Source organism: Callorhinus ursinus, unplaced genomic scaffold (genome assembly GCF_003265705.2).
Source record: "Callorhinus ursinus isolate GAN/ISIS: 27379988/994484 unplaced genomic scaffold, GSC_fseal_2.0 scaffold1, whole genome shotgun sequence".
In the NCBI taxonomy this organism is placed as follows: domain Eukaryota; kingdom Metazoa; phylum Chordata; class Mammalia; order Carnivora; family Otariidae; genus Callorhinus; species Callorhinus ursinus.
Genome location: NW_027397063.1, coordinates 6,492,060 through 6,512,993, shown reverse-complemented (window position 1 = coordinate 6,512,993; position 20,934 = coordinate 6,492,060).

Below are 20,934 nucleotides of genomic sequence, written 5' to 3'. Positions count from 1 at the left end.
GCTACATAACTAACTTCCAATCTTTAACAGAACAATAGTACATTCAGGGTTTATTTATAATAAACTATCCAGGTAAGCCAGATATGTATTGCTAAAAGCATTCCTAGAACAGTCAAATGTTGGACAGATAATCCATTCAAAACCCTCCTCCATTCATTTTCATTTTCAGCCAGTAAACTCCATTAGTTACTAGAGGTCATGTCATAGGTACCTCTTAGGAGAGGAAGATGTGAGAGATTTCCCATTAATCTCCCCACTATGTATTAAATGTTTTGATGCTGCTGTAAACTACATTGACTTTTAAATTTGTTTTCTAATCCTTCATAAGCAGCAATGCAAAGATTTTTTTAAAAATTAAATATACTGAGGAAACAATAAATGTATTATAGGTTAAGCAGATTATTTTCCAATTCTTAATTATTACCATTATTATCACTACTGCTATCATTCTTATTTTTGCCTAGTGGTAGCCATTAGGAACCACAGGACAATAATGAACAGAAGTGGTGGAAGAGTCTATGTCTTCCCAAGCTCAGGAAGAAAGCATTTATTATTCAACCAATAAGTAACATATTAATTGCAAGTTTTATCTTTGTTTTTGTGTTTTAGATGCCCTTTATCTATTTCTGGTTTCTGTTCCAACATGAAGAAAAACATTGGAAGTCATCACTCCCATCCTTATAAAAAAAAAAAGGGGGGGGGAAACCTGAAAATTAATGACTTCCATTGGACCCACCGGGTAACTGAAGCTCAAAGTAAATTGCCACCTTAAGTCTGGACAGACAGTGATTCTAGAGTCACAACCTTGATCTGCTTACCTGGGACAGAAACCACTGGCACAATAGACTGAAAGGAGCACTTGCATGATAATTTTGATAACTTGCTGGTCATGTGAGAATGAGAAATTCCTGGGGCCAAGGGACCAAGGTGTTAAGGGGATCGCTACACTTTTACTGGGCTTTACCTCTACTAATTTCGTTAGGTTCTCATGACAAAGATCCAAGAAAGATCCCATCATTGTTCTGGCAGGGAAAAGCAAGAGTAATCAATATAAAATACATCCAGAATCTTCTCCATAACAAAGACCAACTTAGCAGGGGAAACGACCTACCTGGGAAAAGGGAATCACTCCTACTCCAGGCCTTTTCAGCCTCTCTGCCTCACCTAAAAGAGGAGAAAAACCCGGAGTCTACAGGGCTAAGGACTTCAATTAAATATACCGGGAAACCTACATCAAAGAAGACAGTAAGGGCTCTACCAACTGAAGAAACACTTGTGAATATCAGCCTTGAGATATAATCCACAAGAGACTGAGATTTAATTGTAAAATTACAAAATGACTCCTTTGCCTAAACTTTATCATGATGCGAATGGTGCTCCAGTATAAGAGTGGATTATAGCAGAAAGAGCTGTAAGACACAGACCCTTTTGAAGAAAAGTACTTAGGAAAACCTAAGGTCAAAAAACAAACCTCTGGCTCCTATAGCTACAACAAACTTATAACACAGCCCCACTCCCAACCACATTAACGTAAATTCTCACACCAAAGGTTTCTTTGCTTCAGTTCCAAGTACCTAATAAAACACAACTGACTTTCAACAACAACAAAAAAGTACGAGGCATGTCAAAAGGCAAGGGAAAACACACTTTGAAGAGAAAATAAATCACCAGCACTAGACTCAGACAATAACAAGGAAGTTGCAATTAACAGGCTGGGAATTTAAAATAATCTATGGATATGACATATTTTTCCATTTACTCTGTTAATGTATTGGCTTATGTTCATAGTTTTCTAATGATAAATTTTTCTTACACTCTTCAAATAAAACTCATTTGGCCATGATATATTGTCTCTTTCATATATTGCTGTATTAAATTTGTTTATATGTTCTTAAGAATTTTTACATACATGTTAGTGAGAAATACTGACCTACAATTCTCCCTGCTGGTGATATTATATTTTTATTTTGAGATCTTGCTAGCTTCAAGAAAAGTATAGAACTAACTAAAGCTTTTCCTTATTATTTTCCTTTGTAATTAACAAGGTAATTTCCAAGGAAAAATGAATTTCAAAAATGAAACTGGGGTTTGATTACCATCACAGAACCTCTTTAACCCCTAGATATAGAATTCTTATGTTCTGGTGCAGAAGAAAAGGTAGATATTGATGATGATGAGAAGGAAGATAAGATGAAGGAGAAGAGATAATCATGAAACAAAATATACTGGTAAACTTCTTAGATGTAAGAAGAAAATTTTGCCATGGCTGATGATTATATTAGTGCATCACAGCAAATTTATTATGATAAAAAAAGTTGAAGCTCAAAACACATTTACTATGTGGCGGATTATAAATATCCAATATAGAAAGGCAAAGCTGGCTAGGGTGTCATGACTCTCCATCCTGTACAGAAGGGGGTCCCTGAAGAGTTACCAATGAAACATCAACATCTAGCTCATCAAAGTTTTCATCACATTATTGTCAGAAACCAGGTCATCCCAGTAACAGTTTAACTGTCAAGACAGGATAAATGAAGAACGAGGTTTTGGAATAAAATTTTTCTGGATGAATCAGAGTCTTGCAAAAGACAAGTCCACGAATTGTAGATTTTCAAGTAGTCAGTAGAAGCCAGAAGACCAGTATCTTCCATAGTAACAGGGACAATAACAGCCGTATCTGTGGCCTCCACAGCCCCCGCCACAGCCCTGTCTGCGGAAGCTGTCACATCCCCAACCACGGCCACATCCCAGGCGTCCATAGTAGCTGCTGTAGTAGCTCATGGTGTCAGGGTGGTGAGTGTGGTTTGGTATTGTGCGCCAGTTTTTTTGTGACTGTGACTGCACAGGGACATTTATATCCACTGAGGGGTATAGAAGGCCACACCTCTAAATGTCCTCTGATAGAACACGTTGTCTGAAAACTATGTCAATGATCTTGTTTCCTAACACCAAACCATGTCCTCTGCTTGTTTCTGTCACTAGTTATTTAGAAGTTATGCAACAGGTCTGATTTTCTGCTTCATTTGAATGCCTAGAAAAGTACTTTACTGCTAATAAGATGCTATTGTGTTTATAACCCCCATACTTGTTTGGGCTTCTTAACAAATCTCTATAGCTTCAGGCATTTTTCATGCATCACATGAGATTGCATTTGCCCTCTAATTCTAATTGTACCTTGTCCTTTGCCATTCCATGGCTGCGGACTCTTTTCTAAGCCAAGGGTGTCTTCTTTCTCTCCCAAGAATTCACGTAAAGTGAACCAGAATTGTTCCCTGAAATATTAGTCCTATGAAAATGACAATCAACTGTGATGTCATCTAAATACAATGTGCTTTTAACATCAGCTGAGAAATGGGTTTGCTTGTGCAAGGTTGATATTTAAGTTTTAAAAGAACCACCAACCGAAGTCAAAGAACTTCTCAAGCATCACATCTCACGTTAGAGTAAGCCTACTTGGTAGATCCCGCTGAAGATTGCAGAAAAAGAGTTCCTGCTATTACAAATAGCTCCCTGCCCATGAATATATTCCTATTCCTATTTCAGAGTCTGAATTCCATATTATCATAGGACCATAGGATTGCAGAATTCAAAGAGACTAGGGACACCATTTATTTTTTTTTAACCAATGAGAAAACTACAATTCAGACAACAGAATTATAGTAACAGTGAATTTTTTTTATTGAAGCATAGTCGACACAAAATGTTACATTGCTTTCCAGTGTACATCATAATGATTCTACAACTCTGTACATTATGCTGTGCTTACCACAAGTGTAGCTACAGTCTGTCCCCATACAACTCTATTAAAATACATTGATTATTTCCCCATGTTGAACCTGCTGTCGCCATGCCTTATTCATTCTATAACTGGAAACCTGTGTCTCTCACTCCCCTTCAGCCATTTTGCCCATCCCCCCTGCCTCCCCTCTGGCAACCACCAGTTCGTTCTCTGTATATTTATGTGTCTGTTTCTGCTTTTATGTTTGTTTGTTCATTTGCTTTGTTTTTTAGATTCCACATATGAGTAAAATCATACAGTATTTGTCATTCTCTGTCTGGCTTATTTCACTTGGCATAATACCTCCAGGTCCATCCACGTTGTTGCAGATGGCAAGATCTCATTACTTTTTATGACTAATATTTCACTGTATGTATATACCACATCTTTAGTGACAGATGAGGATTAAAATCTAAGTGCTCTAATTCAGCCTTAGTTCATCAGATAAATTTGAAACTGAAGCTATGCTTGCAGATGAGGGAGTTTATTATCCCAGAGTGTGTTGCTGCCCTATATTTTTGTTTTACTGTTTATTCCCACTATCATTAGAAATAAGTGCAAGTGACATGAAACCAACTAGCACGTTTGATTAGCTAGTACTGTTTTAAAAAAATGCTCAAAATAATTGAATGTCAGAAAATGTATTAGGGGTGCCTGGGTGGCTCAGTTGGTTAAGCATCTAACTCTTAATTTCAGCTCAGGTTTTGATCTCAGGGTCATGGGATTGAGGCCCACATCGGCTCCACGCTGGGTGTGGAGACTGTTTGAGATTCTCTCTCCCCCTCTCCCACTGCCCCTCTCACCCCCAGACTCTCTCTCAACCCCCCTCTCTTAAAAAAAAAAAAAGTATATAGATGATTTTGAACTTCATTTACACTTATTAGGCTTGCTTCCCCTACTAGTTTATGAGTAGTACAATGTGATTAAATGCTTATTATTTCCATATTGATGGAGCTTTGCAATATAACAATTGAAGAAAATAATTAATGGTAAAGAACTGCTGTATTAGAGTCTGCTCCATTGGAAGAACTTAGTTCAATAACATTTAAGGTAAATTAAAAAAAAACTATTATCTTTAATCCTTGTCATAACCTAGATAAAGTCAGGTATTTTGCCTTATAAAAGACATCAATAATAAAAGACATCACAAGATTCAGCCTAGGAATTACCGCCTCTGTTCTGCTTTATTTGAGTCATAAAGGAGAAGTCAACTTCTTGCCTTAAGCTTTATTTGTGCCTGAAATACCAAGTGATCTGCCTTCTCTTTTCAGTCAGCCTACACTGCCTCCCACCAAGCACAGAAAGAACCAGACTCCCCCAGTCACCTAAAGACTCATGCTGGTTGTTGAAGTAAAGAAACTTTGTCCCATCTTTAATCTTTCAAAGATATCTCTGTGTTCTCATCTCAAGATTTGGCCAAATATCAGTTTTAGAGGCTCTTTTCTTTCTTATAACAATTCTTCATTTTCTCTTTAATCAAGGTATATTTTTAAAATGTATTCACTTAAAAGTCAGCCTTATCCTGTGGTTTTGAATCAACTGTGGAAAAATCAAACAATCAAATAAAAACTGCAAAGGGGCATGGGGAAAATCCAATTCCTTCAAACTGTGGTTCAGCTCAACAGACTCTGGACATCAGCCAATTTGTTAAGGTAATCATTATATAAGCCTTACTTCACTCTACTTCCAAGAACTGCAAAACAAGTGCAAGAACTTATAAACGATTTAAAAATTAGCACCGTGTTTTCACTGGCAATGCAGAAGAAGAAATTTTTTGGATGATTCTCCGTGGAGAGTACAGATGTAAACAACACATTGATTGGAAAAGAACTAGATAGGATACTTACAGATTTTGTGTATAGAATTTATATTTTTATTTTGTTTTTTTAAAAAGATGTATTTATCTGTTTTAAAGAGACCACACTCGCACGGGGGGAGGGGCAGAGGGAAAGTAAAACTTAAGCAGACTCCATGCTGAATGCAGAGCCTGATGCAGTGCTCAATCTCATGACTGAAATCACAACCTGAGCCAAAACCAGGAGTTGGATGTTTAACTGACTGTGCCACGCAGGCGGCCCTATATTTTTATTTTAAAGTAAACAATGATAGTACATATTTTTACCAAGAGATTAATATGGGCCAGGCACTATCTGAAGTCCTTTATGTGAATTAGCTCAAACTCATAACAATCCTGTGTAGTACTATTACCATCTGGTGCCATTGTTTACACAAGTTCACACAGCTAATGGGTGGCTGACCTGAGTTTCAAAACCACTTTTCTGGTTAACGAGCCTTTACTTTTACTCACTATACAATAGTGTTCTACTATTACTATTAGGTAAGGGTAAAGTCATTTGGCCTTCAGAAGGAACATGACTTCAGAGCAAAGTATTTAACTTTTAAATGAGAAATACTTAAACAAACTATTTAAGAAAAAAATATTATGACCTTTTAAAGGAAATTAAAAAAAATGTTTTAAATATTTCTTTTTAAACTTATTTCAGTCAGCTTAATAAAATAGAGCAAGCTACTCCTAAGTTAACTTTTCTTAATTCTTGAGCAACCCCACAGAGGAGTATTGATTGGTGTAATACCATCTCTTCGAAATATCTGTGGGCGGTATTAGCTTGCTGAAGGCAGCCTACACAACCTTTTGGTGGTTAATCCATTCGACAAACACTTATCTAATGATTACTATATTTCAGGCACTAATAAATCAGTGTAAAAAAGAAAAGCCAGCCTGTGAACATTATGGAGACTGCATTCTAGTATAAGAGATAGATATTAAAGCATTAATAAAAAAGAAGCAATATATAACTAATAAATTGTGAAAAAAATGAATTGAAAATAAAATGAACAAAGAGGTCTGTTTGGAGGTCTGGGCTGCTATCTTACTTGTGGTATCGTCTTTAACGTAATCATTGAATAATGATTTGGGGATTGGGTTGTCCTTTAGCTTAATAACTACAGGGCACTGTGTGCTTCTGGACTGGTTTCCCTCCCTCTCTTCCCACAAGACCATAGGGCTTTTCCATTGTCCTTTCTTGACACTTTCAAATGATCTGACACAAACAAAATAATTTGTTTCTTTTAATCAGAAACTTCTCTCACTGCCTCATCCTTCTGCTTTTGAAAACTAGTTTATCCTTATTTCCCCTTTTAATCTTTTTCCTTCCTTTTCCTTCTTCTTTATTGCTTTTTCTCTTCAAAATGTCGGTGGGGCTCAGATATGCCAGCTAGGGCCAGTCAAAAAACATACTTCCCATTTCAGGTTTATATTGTATCTGATCAAATTGTAAGTTGTTCCTCTAGAAACATTTCCTGAGTTGCCTAATATGGTCCACACAGGTGGCTGTGTCCTGAGTACACACTAGGGCATGAAATACGCCCTCTCTCCCTGCCGCCAGGAATCCAGGTTGTGTAACTTTCCAAATGTCATCTCTTTGGGGATTCTTTTTCCCTTCATACAATCCACAGTATTGGTAAGCACTTCCCCATCGATGACTAGATTTAACATTAGAATATGTCTTAGCACTGGCCAGAAAAAAAAAAAAATGTGTTCCACTCACACACAGGCTTTACATTTAAAGAAAAAGTCACATTTGTGAACATAAGTGGTGAGGTATATTAGCAAGTTAATTATACTAGATCTATTCTGCGTAGCTAAAAAAAAAAAAAGCATAAAACTGGCGACTGAACACAACACAAATTTGCTGCATCCCGTCCCAACTAAGCCGTCAGTACTGCCTGTAAATCCATCTTTGTGCCCAAGTTCATTTCTTCCCTGGCTCCCCTCAGTCATGTCAAACGCCTGTCTTTTTTTTTTTTTTTAAGATTTTATTTATTCATTTGACAGAGAGAGAGCACAGGCAGGGGTTGCTGCAGGCAGAGGGAGAGGCAGGCTCCCCGCTGAGTAGGGAGCCTGACGCGGGGCTCGATCCCAGGACCCTGGGACCATGACCTGAGCTGAAGGCAGACGCTTAACCGACTGAGCCACCCAAGCGCCCCCCTATCTGTCTTTCAAATCACTGCCCCTGTCTCCCATTCTCTTGCTCGGGCCCAGCTGTGTTTCGCAGAGCAGAGAGTCAGCATCAGGGAACAACTCTGGCAACTCCCCACCTTCTCTGTCTCCTCCGTACACTTATTTGCTTTGAAATTTATTTCAGATTCAAATGAAAAAATGTATTTAAAAAAAAAATGCTGACTATCTTACCTTTTACCCCCCATGCACTCAATGTTTCTTCTCTTCCCTATGGTTCCTATCTGGGCAAAGAGTTTCAGAAATCACCAGTTATCCAAGCTAGGAACCTGGACTCATACCTGAATACAGCTTCTTTTTTTTCACCTTCTCCAAATTAATTCTCATTCATTCATTCAACGAATAATAGAGAACATATACCTACGTGTCCTGAAGATAAAGTAGTAAAAAGAAAAACAAATCCCCAATCTCCATGGAACTAAAATTTTAGTGGGGGAGGCAGACCATAAACAAAAGAGACTTAATGTATTCATTCAACAAATATTTACTGAGTGGCAACTTTGTGTTCAACATTTTCCAGGCCCTGGGAAGCAGATTTTGAGGTAGTAAACAAAGCAGACAAAAGCCTTCTTCCTGAAGGTTACATTCTAATGGGAGATGAGGACAATCAATCAATTAATCCATCAAAAGAGTATGTTTCATAGTGATAATAGTAACTGCAAAGAACAAAATATAAAGCAGAGGTGGGAGATATACAATGACCTATTGGGGGCATTGAAATTATCAATGGGTAGGGAAGGCTCATCCTAGATAAGTGACTTTTCTAGCTGTCTAGAAGAGCATGCCAAGCAGAAGGAACCGAAAGCACAGGTGCTCCGACATGGGGTCATGCTAGGCTCTCTGAGGGCCAGATTGCCTGAAGTGGAAACGAACTAGAGAGAGAACAGAGGAAGATTGTATGAGAGATGTGAGATCACTTAGGTCTGTGCTGATCAGTTACACTCTTAGCAGCACCATTTAAAAAAGAATTTCACACATATACATAGGGGGAACTTTGCATTTACTCTTAACGAGGTGGGAAGTGATGTACATTTGTCCCTGTTTTTGTTAACCCAAAGAAATCTGAAGAGGATCTTTCCCTTTTCAAAAAAAAAAAAAAGGGGGCAAAAAGGGAAAATAGCGTTCAGCATTGGTTTTGCAGTGTGTCATTACAGAGGCAGGGGGCACCCCAAAGATCAAGGGTGGCGCCCCCCAGCTCCTTCCCCAGGAACTACATGCAGCATCTCACCAGCCAGTAGAGTTTTGAATTGTGTTTGCGAGCATCTATGCTGTATCTCCATTGATTCTGTGCATCCATTAGCAAGATATGTCCCAAGGTATACTAAGAGAGGTGACTCTGAGGGTCTAAGAATGCTCAATGTTTTTTCCATATAAATTAATGGTACCCTTTCTTCTGACGAAAGTTTTCCTAGGAACGCTCTCCTTACAGATGGGATAGAGAGGGGAACTGTAATGTCTTCCTGCTACAAGTGGTTCTGCAACTTTATCTTCTTTAGACTTGTAATGGTTGCAAAATAGGGCACTGATTCTTCTAAATTATCTGTCTTCAATTTCATATCCCTACTCACAGCAATTCCTAGAAAACTGCTACCATTATTTTTGATGGTGGTTATCATCTATGAATTTGGGAGGGCTTTCCAGGCAATCTAAATCCACCTTCCAATTTCTAGTTTCTAAATGAATCTCTACTGAAAATGTTGAACAAGTACATGTCTACTAGAGAAATAGCTTCTAGCTAGTGGTTATGGCAAAATGGGCCACCCAGAGTACTCAGCTAGCACAAACTCTGCACTCCAACGCATTCTAAATCCCCCCTTCTCGTACTTTTCTTTAATACTAAGTTCAGGAAGCAGATTTTGTGAAAACTTTGACTACACAAGTCTTCATTAGATGCCTCTCCCATGAGATCCCATTGTTCCCAATACATAAATCTTCCTTAAAACTTAACAGAGATAATTGTAAATATATATTTGTTATCTGAGTTTCCTTCTGACCTGTAAGCTCATCAAGATCCCAGGAAACGTTTTGTGTCTTTCTACCTCTGGGACTTAGTGCAGATCAGGTACAATGTGATGGTATATTACCCCTGGGCAGATGACTAAACCCATCATGGGAGTCATCAGTCATCATGACGTCCCTAACCACAGCAACACTGAATAAACTGACACTCTTGTTGACAGAGTAAGCACAGCTACTTCTCACAGATGCCTAAGCCTAGCACGTCTAAAAATACGGATTTTTTTTGAAATGTGCTTAATGTATAATCATTTAATAAAGTTCATAGAAACTTTGGTATTGGACTGAACTTGAACTCGTGTTGCATGTGACCTGCTGTATTTTACATCTACTATTTGTTACTGATGTCTGTTCCTACTGTTTTATGAATCAACATCTAGAGTCACTCATTATCAATATTTCAGTAATACAAGCAGAGATACCATTTTGCTTGATGTGATCATTCTATTTTCTTGAAAGAAATTAAATATGGCATTTTTCAGAGCTTTATCCTTTCCTCTTTTTTCCAGATCTCATGTGCTTTCGTGTTTGATTAGTTTGGTTTATAGAATCCAGAGCTAAGGATGCCACTGTCATAAATTAAAAGATAAGTAGGTTAAGTGTTGACCTATCTTGTGTTTATGGCCTGACTGCAGTTGTCTTTCAAAAGCTGTCATTCATTTTAAGACATTTTAAGAGAACTTTCATCTTGACAACTGAAAAAAAACTTCCGCAGAAAGACAGTAGAGTTCCATACAATTGCCATTCTTGAAGGGTTTTATCTTCACTGAAGCAGTCTTGTTAAAAAAAAAAAAAGAAAGAAAGAAAGAAAAAGAAAAAGTTGAATAGAAGTTGAAGATGCCAACTGGAAGTACAACCAATAGGTAAACAGAATAACCAGGACAATGCAGTTACTTCTGGAAGCTTAGAAATAGAAATGAGGTTCAAACACACACATCATAGACTGGGACTTTTGGCTCTTTAGATAGAATCACACACTAAGTTACATAAATATCATCAGTGTAATTGACAAGGGGGTAAAATTAATCAAGGTAGGACATTTGAAGGAGCAAACATCTACAGCAGGACAAACATCTGTTTGGACTCCCAAATGTAGGGACTTACAGAGCTACCTATCCAACTATAACATAGAGCTCTGGGCACCTGGAAACTAGGATGGCCACTTAGCTAACCAATTGCTATGTAATTCTGAAGGCTGTTTGAGCTTCTTCAACCGTTGTTTAAGTGAGACCCAAAAAGCCACCGCAAGAGACAAAATCCATAAAGAACACAGCTTCCAACAACACAACAGAGTCCTGTCTTGCTTGGAAACAGTAAAAGACAGCAGCGCTTTGAGTACAACCGTGGCAATTGGTGTTATAACGTTGCATAACAATCCCACTGTGAGGCTATGAGATGGTAAGAGCTGCAGCTGTGTTGATATACTTCGAGCAGAGTGTGACAAGAACTGCCGGACAGGCTCTCTCCCCTATGGTAACACAGGATTACAGGTATGACACCATGGTCAGGAGCTTTTACAAAGCACAGGGGCCCAGATGGCCGACACACACGGGCGTAAACTCACACTGAGAGCTTGTACGCATAGAACGTCCCTCCACGATGGATAAAAGAGACACTATGAACACTTAAAATGCCAGGCGGGGTGAGTTTAACGTAAAGTGAATTTTCACATATCTCCCGTGCACAGTTTGGAATGAGAGTTCTGTCCAAAAAATGTATACAAAAGGAGAATCATTACCCAAACTGTTAAGTCGCCCCCTCCTCCCCCAAATTAGAATTGCAAATTCAGATGATTCTTATCAGGTCGGTCTTGGCAAGATGAATTTGAAATTCTATCCATTACCCTGGGATTGGCTCCTCATTACTTCACAGAGGAGAGTCACCAATAGAACGAAATATCTAGAAGGTAGAGTCTGAAAGAGGACAAGGAGTGGAAAGTCCTTCGTCATGTGCAAGATTGTGTACAAGGCTCCTCAGTAGCAGCCAGAGAACCAATGTCTTCCACAGCAATGTGGGCAGTGGCAGGCATATTCATAGCCTCCATAGCCAGCACCATAGCTGCAGCTGAGGCCACAGCCCAGGCCGCCACAGTAGTTGCCGTAGTAATAGTTCATGGTGTCAAGAGTTGAGAATTTAGGTGAGAGCAGAGCGCCTGCCTGCAGAATATGAACTTCTCTGCTTCCACGGGGCCTCTTATACACCCTCCGCAGTGGGTGTGACAAATCACAAGTGATCACGCTGTGCATTTTATCTACTAATTTGTATGGAAACCATGTCATTAACACTGTATTAATTTAGAGGAGAAGCCCTTATGCCCATTAATTTCAGAATTCCTTTGCTGCTGCCTCCAAATTCTATAAAGTGTATAATACACATTTAATAATGAAAAACAGTTTACTGCCATATTTACTCTCTATACCAACCGTCATGAGTTTGCATAGCTTGAAAACCAAACATAGCATTGAATTTTGCCATGAAATAATAACATCATCCCTCTTCAGACTTAAAGCACAAAAGCACAGAAACCCCAGGTAGCAAGGAGCAGGATTTAGACCAACATCATCTTGATTTTCGTTTTGGGAGAGAGTCCTAATGTCCAGAGAAATACTGCTTTTTGTTTTATTTTAGTTTTTTGACAAGATTGATTTTGGTATTTGATTACAAATATTTTTTTAGCTTTATTCATATTACTGTCATTCTCATTGGTTTCTGTGTTTTTAGGTGGTTATTTGGTGTTCAGTTTTACATGCATCAACATTTCTTAAGCATGACATATCGGGGCACCTGGGTGGCTCAGTCAGTTAAACATCAGACTTGATTTTGGCTCAGCGTTGGGATAGCAAGCCCTGCATTGAGCTCCATGCTGGGCATGGAACCTGCTTAAGATTCTCTTTCTCTCTCTCCCCTCTGCCCCTCCTTCCCTGCCTCACCCCCCTCCACTGCCCCAGCTCATGTACACTCTCTCTCTCTTAAAAAAAAAAATCTATGATTAAAAACAGTACTATTTTTCTATAGTACAGTACTATTTTCATTTCACCTATTTTTTTCTAAATATAATCTCTCCTAAATTTATAGTTGTGTGATATATTATCTAACACCAGTTGTGTTTCTTTTAAATTTGCTTACTTTTAATATTTTCCTTCCTTTTATTTCAAGCTGTGTTGTCTGGCTCACAGTTGACAATAGCTGTTATAACTTTATTACCAATTCCACTCTTATCAATGTGTAGTAATACATTTGGACTATGTGATGCTTCTCATTTATACTTCATTTCATAAAACTTTTGTTACACTTGTTTTCATTCTGTTTGGCCTTTTATATTCTTGGCTATCTTTTTATTCTTTTGTTTAAGTTTTTATTTAAATTCCAGTTAATCAACATACAGTGTAATATTAATCTCAGGTGTACAATATAGTGATTCAGTACTTACAACACCCGGTTCTCATCATAACAGGTGCACTGCTTAATCCTCATCAACTATTTCCCCATCCTCCCACCCACGTCCCCTCTGATCATCATCAGTTTGCTCTCTAGAGTTAACAGTCTGTTCCTTGGTTTGCCTCTTCCTCTTTTTTTTCCCTACGCTCATTTGTTTGGTTTCTTAAATTCCACACATGACTGAAATCCTATGGTATTTGTCTTTCTCTGACTGACTTACTTCACTTAACATAACACTCTCTAGCTCCATTCACATCATTGCACATGGTAAGATTTCATTTGATTTTATGGTTAAGTAATATTCCACCTTGCATATATATACACATATATACATATATACATACACACCACATCTTCTTTATTCATTCATCAGTCAGTGGACATTTGGGCTCTTTCCATAATTTGACTATTGTTGATAATGCTGCTATAAACATTGGGGTACATGTACCCCTTCAAATCTGTATTTTTGTACCCTTTGGGTAAATACCTAGAAGTGCAATTGCTGGGTCATAGGGTAGTTCTATTTTTAACTTTCTGAGAAACATCCATACTGTTTTCCAGAGTGGCTGCACCAGTTTCCATTCCCATCAACAGAGCAAGAGTGTTCCCCTTTCTCCACATCCTCACCAACACCTGTTGTTTCCTGTGTTGTTGATTTTAGCCATTCTGACATGTGTGAGGTGGTATCTCACTGTGGTTTGATTTGTATTTCCCTGATGACAAGTGAGGTTGAGCATCTTTTCAGGGGTCTGTTGGCCCTCTGTATGTCTTCTTGGGAAAAATGTCTATTCAGATCTTCTGCCAATTTTTTAATTGGATTGTTCATATTTTGTGTGTTGAGTTTGATAAGTTCTTTATATATTTTGTATACTAACCCTTTATCAGATACATCATTTGCATACATCTTCTCCCATTCCTTAGGTTGCCTTTTAGTTTGGGTGATTGTTTCCTTCATTGTGCAGAAGCTTTTATCTTGATGAAGTCCCAATAGTTCATTTTTGCTTTTGTTTCCCTTGCTTCAGGAGACATATCTAGTAAGAAGTTGCTACAATCAATGTCAAATAGGTTACTGCCTGTGTTCTCCTCTAGGATTTTGATGGTTTCCTGTCTCACATTTAGGCTTTTCATTCATTTTGAATTTATTTTTGGGCATGGTATAAGATAGTGGTCCAGTTTCATTCTTTTGCATGTTGCTGTCCAGTTTTCCCAACACCATTTGTTGAAGGGACTGTCTTTTTTCCATTGGATAATCTTTCCTGCTTTGTCAAAGATTAATTGGCCATATAGTTGGGGGTTCATTTCTGGATTTTCTACTCCGTTCTATTGATCTATGTGTCTATTTTTGTGCCAGTACTGTACTGTTTTGATCACTTACAGTTTTGTAATATTACTTGAAGTGCAGAATTGTGATGCCTCCAGCTTTGCTTTTCTTTTTCAAGATTGTTTTGTCTATTCAGGGTCTTTGTGTTTCCAAACAAATTTTATAATTGTTTTTTCTAGCTCTGTGAAAAATGCTGTTGGTGTCTTCATAGGGATTGCATTAAAAGTGTAGATTGCTTTGGGTAGTATAGATATTTTAACAATATTTGTTCTTCTGATCCATGAGTATGGAATGTCTTTCCATTTCTTTGTGTCCTCTTCAATTTCTTTCATCAGTTTTCAGAGTACAGGTCTTTTACCTCTTTAGTTAGGTTTATTCCTAGGTATCTTATGGTTTTTGGTGCAATTGTAAATGGGATTGATTCCTTAATATCCCTTTCTGCTGCTTCATTATTGGTGTATAAAGATGCAACTGATTTCTGTACATTGATTTTGTATCCTGCAAATTTACTGAATTCATGTATCATTCTAGCAATTTTTGGGAAATCTTCTGGGTTTTCTGTATAGAGTATCATGTCATGTGCAAATAGTGACATTTTTTTAAAGATTTTATTTGTTTATTTAATTGACAGAGAGAGAGGGAGACAGCGAGGGAGGGAACACAAGCAGGGGAAGTGGGAGAGGGATAAGCAGGCTTCCCGCAGAGCAGGGAGCCCGATGCCGGGCTCAATCCCAGGACCCTGGGATCGTGACCTGAGCCAAAGGCAGTCGCTTAACCAACTGAGCCACCCAGACGCCCCGCAAATAGTGAGATTTTGACTTCTTCCTTGCCAATTTGGATACCTTTTGTTTCTTTTTGTTGTCTGATTGCTGTGGCTAGGCCTTCAAATACTATATTAGTTAACAGTGGTGAGAATGGACATCCCTGTCTTGTTCCTGACTATAGAGGAAAAGCTCTCACTTTATCCCCGTTGAAGATGGTATTAGCTGTAGGTTTTTCATATATGGTGCTTATTATGTTGAGGTATGTTCCATCTAATCCTACTTTGTTGAGGATTCTTATTATGAATGGTTGTTGTACTTTGTCAAATGCTTTTTCTGCATCTATTAAAAGCATCATATGGTTCTTATCCTGTTATTAAAGTGGTATATCATGTTGACTGATTTGCAAATATTGAGCACACTTGCAAACCAGGAATAAATCCTACTTGATCATGGTGAATGATTCTGTTAATGTACTGTTGGATTCAGTTTGTTAGTATTTTACTGAGAATTTTTACATTCATGTTCATTAGAGATATTAACCTATAGTTCTCCTTTTAAGTGGAGCCTTTATCTGCTTTCAGTGTCAGGGTAATTCTGGCCTCATAGAATGAATTTGGAAGTTTTCCTTCTTTTTCTACTTTTTTTTTATAATAGTTTGAGAAGAATAGGTATTAACTCTTCTTTAAATGTTTGGTAGAATTTGTTTGGCTATCTTTTTAAAATATCTGTTGACCTTTTTTATGTTTCAAACATAAAACACCACTAGGTGTTGACCATTACCAACACCTAGTGGCAATATACTCCAAATGCCACTCCAATATACTCCAAATGCTTGAAATAATTATATTATTTTCCAGGATTATTACCTATTAGATAAATATTACATTTGGAGCAATGAAGTAATGGTGTCACAAAGTTCTGAAGGTCATGTATCTTCAATTTATCAAGTAATTGAAAATTGTGGATATCATTTTTAAAAAGAAAAGTATATGACACAGCATTTTAAATACGATCTAAAGAGGGGCATCTGGGTGGCTCTGTTGGTTAAGCATCTGATGCTTGGTTTTGGCTCAGGTCAGTCAGGGTCCTGAGATTGAGTCACTCAGTGGGGAGTCTGCTTCCCCTCTCTCTCTCCCTCTACCCTCTCTCCACCCCCCGGTTCGTGCACTCTCTCCTTCTCTAAAATAAATAAATAAATCTTTAAAAAAAATGAATATATAAATATGATCTCAAGAGACGTATGGACAGCCAGTAGTTCTGGCACATGAAGTTAGATGATTTCATAAGCCAGGCACCTTGGAGTCTAGTGTGGGATAGTCAAATTACTGAAGTATTGAGATACTGAAGTATTTCTTTTTAAATAGCAAAGAGCATTCATCTCGCTATTTCCAATTTCCCTTCATTCACAGATACTGAAAGATAGTCATTGTCCTACATGTTTGTAACAGTCAACTTTTTGACCGTTGTAATTACTTTTAGAAAGGGCTGAATAGATTAACCACTTATGGTTTTTAGAAGGGAAATTTGTCTCATTTTTTGAAGAGCTTAGGCCTGGAGTCTTATTCTAGTAATAACTACAGTCAGTGAGGAAAATGTTGACTGGAAACTAGGCATACAGTATAAACAGTTCATCTAACAGAGTCCAAGTATTCACTGAGAAAGGGGCTATCAAGGCTTTAGGGAGGTTCTTTGGGATGCTGAGGTTATGTTGAGGGAAGAATACAAGTATTCTTCAGGGCAAAAGTGACCTTAATATAAGACTTCAAGTACTTCTAGTCACATTAGCATGATCAAATACATTGTGTAACGATTTTATTGAGTTATCCTAGTCTGATGTCATTAAACATTCAGTTTATGTAACTCCCGATGTTCTAATCCTTGGCCCAGAACACAATTTTCTGATTATTATCAGTCTTGCCATTCCTTTCGGGAAGAAAGTAAGCTGACTGTACTGGATTTAAGCCTCTTGGCCATTCTGAGCAATTTCTGAGGGTACATTAATAAACTGGTCTCTGATTATGATTTCATTCTCCAAATAAAAGAGAGATGATATGGTGATAAAATGGGCTTTGAGTATTTCCATTTCCCTGTAACAGTAATTTGTTTCATAAATTAATAAAATGATCTAATTATAATTTGGATTTCCATGTAGGTTAGCAATAAGGAGAATTCACAAATCAAGGAAACTCAAGTATTACAGTTCCTGCAATAATTATTTCTTATTGTATATTAATGAGTTGGCATTATGTTTTATAGATGATTCACTTGAACTTGTTAATGTTAGTCAGCCCCTGAGAAATGGATTTGTTCTCAATGTACTAACTGAACCAAACCATCTAACTGAGCCTGGAAAATGAAGAGCTAGATTTTGGAGAGGTATTAGCTTATCAGAGCAATTAATGTTTTCCCAGAGACTTCTGAAGATTTGATTTTTTTCCTCTCCTTGGAAGATTCTGGATTCTTCTTTCTGTCTTATGTGAACTAAGAAGTATTTATTATACAATGAAATTATTTTTGTCAACATGCATCTGGGGCTACACCCTGTACCCGTTGTGTTTCAGAGTATATATATATACCCAGCCCATTTCTTTAATACATTTATTGAATGATATTCTGGAATACCCTAGATGGACGAGCACAGACATAATATGACCAGTTACTACAATGGCCCTTATGCATGCCTCAGTGATGTGCTCAGCTACTTGCCTTTCTAGGGCAACCACAGATTGCTTTTTCTCCTGTTATCACAGGTTTCTCCTTTGATATAATAGTAGGTTAAATATTGTATTCCCTTTACAGTTAGATGTCTTTACTTAATTCATGAAGTTCATTATATTTCCCTTTACCACTCTTTAACCCCATAAACTAACCATCAGGAATACCTGACCTTTTGTTTTATATGTTTGCAATTTCTCTTATATTACTCAGATGCCTTTTATACTATAAGTAAGACAATTACTCCTATGTCCATATCTTACCAGCCTAAACCTAACTGTTCAGCAAATACTGAAATGGTTCTCATATAAACAATAATGTAAAGTAAAATACAAGATGCATCAACAATGGGGGGGGCAGTTGTTAGTTTTGAGCTTTCTTTAACTCTTTCTTCTGAGACCAAAAAACAGATTGATGTAAATTCCACAGTATTGCAGTATTACAAACATAATCTTTATATTCTTAAAACAAAACAAAAAACAAACAAAACCTATGACAGACAGAGTGACCTTCATAAAATTCTAGTTAACATAACTAATTGTTGAAGCACAAACTTCCCACTTAAGCACAATGTAGAATTTCTAAATCCCTGGTCCTCCTCCGGAAATTTAACCTAGAATTTGGTGGGATGAGATAGTTGTCTGAACTCAGTGAGACAAACAAAATTTATACGGGATTCTTAAATATTATGCTCACGATTTTTTATGTAGAGTTTTCTAAAATATATCCTAAGATAAATTCAAAGTAGCAGAGTTAAACATCTGGACAATGACATTTTTCTCCAACCACAATAGGATTGCATTTATTGATTTGTTTTTTGTAGTTATGCCATCTGTTGTTGTTGAGCACTCTGATAAGAACAGTTTTCTGAAGTTTATTCCTTTAATGACAAGAAAAATAAAACTTGAATTCAAGGAGTATGGATCCTCACACTACATTCTACCCACTGTATAAATATCACTTTCTACATTATATAGTATACAGTATATGATGAACGTTCATGGAAGTATGCTTTCTTAGCTCTCAGGACCAAGCATAGTATCATCTGAGAAGCAGATACTTTTATCCTATGGACAATAAATCATATAACTAATTTCTGTGATACCTACCTATATTTTTTGAGCCAAAGTCATGGATCATCCCTAGAAAACAAACAAAAAAGACTTCAAAGTATACAATACACATAATGATCATGGTAATTCATCCTAAGGATAAGATACAAGACAATGATAAAAGTATATACACAAATACATCCATCTCAGTTTTTTATAATACTAGTTTTTATAATAATAACAGGGGTGCCTGGCTGGCTCAGTCAGCAGAGCATGAGACTCTTGATATTGGGCTTGTAAGATTGAGCCCCACGTTGGATGTAGTGTCTACTGAAAAAGATAAAATAAAATCTTTAAAAAAAGAACAAAAATGGGAAATAATCTACATGTACAGCAATAGAGTAATGGTAAGATAAAGTACATTGACAATATGGAATGCTTTGCTATAATTAAAAACATGGTTTATAAGGCATTTTAATACCATAGGAAATCCTTAGTGGTATAATGGTAATTAACAAAAAGCAGTATACAAAAATCACTATGTGATTTTAATGATTTATGTGATTACATAAAATCTCAAATAAGAGTATGGGGACAGGGTTAATAATATATCTTGCAGGATTGTTGTGAAAACAAAAAGAATATGAGAGTAGAGAAGTTTGAATGGTAGTTCTTACAACATAAGCACTCGTTAAGTGTTGGTTTTTATTATTGTGCAAAATGTAAACAAATGCTCTTCTTAAAACATATATAACATAGACAGCATCAGTAAGGTAGGTGCATCTAGAGAACATTTAACTAAAAGTCTTAATCAGCAGAAGAAAAAAGCATTCATTTACCAGAGTAAAGGTAATGTTCTCCAGGATAATCCTCTCAGCTGGATGCACACACAGAATGAGAGGAAGCTACTTAAGCAACCAGCACAAGGAGTTGAAATGGAACATTTACATAAAAGAATTCAAAAATGGATTGAGGGCACATAACTGAAGGCAGAAACTACCAGCATCCTGGGTTACCAGGAAACATAACTGAGCGGACCAGTGAGTTGCAGCAGACATGAAGATGTCAAAAGTCTTCTGATGAGACCCTGAAGTCAGCTCTCCAACATAAAATAATGCAAAATTAGTAAGTCACTATAGCTTTAAATTCATTCATTCTTGTGCTTATTCACTCAAAAATATATATTGTACATGAACTGTAAGGTCCTTTTTGAAGCTTTGGGTATACTCTAATGGAAAAAAATAAATCAAGAGACAAAAACCCTGTCCTTATGGGGCACATTCTTCTAGATGAGAATAAATATATCAGATGGTGTTCAATTATATGAAGGAAAATGGGGTACAGAAGGGAGTTAGTGAGTGCAACAAGGGAGTTGACATTGTCAGCAGAGCAGCCGGGGAAGATTCACAGAGAAGGACATTTTGAGACAATTGGAGAAAATGGGGGAGCACACTGTGCTGATGTTTGGAAGAAAAGCACTCTAGATCAAAGGGGCTTTGAGCACTAGGGCACTGATGGGGAGAGTGTGACTGGCATATTCAGAGCAGCAACAGTGGAGGAAGCCTTTGGGAGGCTGGTGGGGAGGTAGCTTTAGAGGTCATTGGATGAATCTGGCTTTTACTCTGAATGGGGTAAGTAGCCAGTGGAGTATTTAGAAAGGAGTACCATGATCTTACATGATTTATATCCCTTCCTCCATCTGTCATTTCTCAAGTCTACCTGTAGGGATAAAAAGAGTGCATAACCTACTGGGTATTTACCCCAAAGATACAAATGTAGGGACCCGAAGGGGTACGTGTACCCCAATGTTT